Raw genomic sequence first — 2002 nt, 5'->3', positions numbered from 1 at the left:
GGGGAGCTCCGGGTCCGGTTAATATTGCTTATCCTGGTGTTTATCAGTGGCGGTACACTATCGGTTTACGCGACAATCAAGATCTATATACCGGAGCTATCTCCTTACTAGCTGTTTCCGCCTTGTTCCTGGTAGCGGGTTGGTTGCATCTACAACCCAAATGGAAACCGGGTATTTCTTGGTTCAAAAATGCTGAATCTCGTCTCAATCATCACTTATCAGGACTCTTCGGAATAAGCTCTCTAGCTTGGACAGGCCACCTGATTCACGTCGCTATTCCTGAATCTAGAGGCGAACATGTGAGATGGGGTAATTTACTAACTGCACTACCACACCCCCAAGGTTTGGGACCATTCTTTTCGGGTCAATGGAGTGTTTATGCACAAAGTCCCGACTCCGCTAATCACTCGTTCAATAGTGCTCAGGGAGCAGGAACTGCCATTTCAACCTTTCCGGGGGGATTTCATCCACAAACTCAGAGTTTGTGGTTAACTGATATCGCTCATCATCATCTGGCAATTGCGGTTGTGTTTATCATTGCCGGCCACATGTACAGGACTAACTACGGCATCGGACATAGTATAAAAGAGATTCTGGAAGCTCATATTCCTCCAGGAGGCAGGTTGGGACGTGGACATAGGGGACTCTACGACACAATCAATAACTCCCTACATTTCCAATTAGGACTCGCTTTAGCTGCTTTAGGAGTCATTACTTCCCTAGTGGCACAACATATGTATTCCTTACCCGCTTATGCTTTTATAGCACAGGATTATACGACCCAGGCCGCGCTATACACCCATCACCAGTACATCGCTGGTTTTATTATGACAGGGGCGTTCGCCCACGGAGCCATATTCTTTATACGGGATTATGATCCGGAACAAAATAAGGATAACGTGTTGGCAAGGATGTTGGAGCATAAAGAAGCAATAATAGCCCATTTGAGTCGGGCTAGTTTATTCCTAGGGTTCCATACTTTGGGTCTCTATGTCCATAACGACGTCACGTTAGCCTTTGGAACCCCAGAGAAGCAAATTCTTATTGAACCTGTATTTGCTCAACGGATACAATCCGCTCACGGTAAATCTTTGTATGGTTTCGACGTACTTCTCTCCTCGACAGACAGTCCAGCATTCAATGCTGGTCAGAGCTTGTGGCTACCCGGTTGGTTAGACGCCATTAATAATAATAGCAACTCATTATTCCTAACCATTGGACCCGGGGATTTCTTAGTTCATCATGCTATTGCTCCAGGTCCACATACAACTACACCGATTCTAGTGAAGGGTGCATTAGATGCGCGCGGCTCCAAGCTGATGCCGGATAAGAAAGAATTTGGTTATAGTTTTCCTTGCGACGGTCCAGGTAGAGGTGGTACCTGTGACATCTCGGCCTGGGATGCATTTTATCTGGCAGTTTTCCGGATGTCGAATACAATTGGATGGGTCACCTTTTACTGGCACCGGAAGCATATTACCCTGTGGCAGGGAAATGTAGCTCAATTCAATGAATCCTCTACTTACTTGATGGGATGGTTGAGGGATTATCTACGGCTGAATTCTTCACAACTCATTAACGGTTACAATCCTTTCGGTATGAACAGTTTATCCGTCTGGGCATGGATGTTTTCGTTTGGACATCTCGTTCGGGCTACTGGATTCACGTTTCCCATCTCCTGGCGCGGTTATTGGCAAGAACTTATTGAAACTCTGGCTCGGGCTCATGAACGCACACCTTTGGCCAATCTGATTCGCTGGAAAGACAAACCAGTCGCTCTTTCTATCGTTCAAGCACGATTAGTGGGACTAGCCCACTTCTCCGTAGGTTATATATTTACCTATGCAGCTTTCTCAATAGCATCCACATCGGGTAAATTTGGGTAGCTCTGTGTTTCGCCTCAATAAAAGCTAAAAGCATGTATCGCATTGGGCTTACCTTTGGCATTCGAGCCAGTGGTAAGCCCAACTTATCCACGATTAAAATCTGTCTCTGATGGATA

This window comes from Dipteris shenzhenensis, unplaced genomic scaffold (assembly GCF_047967505.1).
Source record: "Dipteris shenzhenensis isolate YYH24624 ecotype China unplaced genomic scaffold, Dip_SZ_1.0 scaf0185, whole genome shotgun sequence".
Classification (NCBI taxonomy): domain Eukaryota; kingdom Viridiplantae; phylum Streptophyta; class Polypodiopsida; order Gleicheniales; family Dipteridaceae; genus Dipteris; species Dipteris shenzhenensis.
This window is presented reverse-complemented; position numbering follows the sequence as displayed.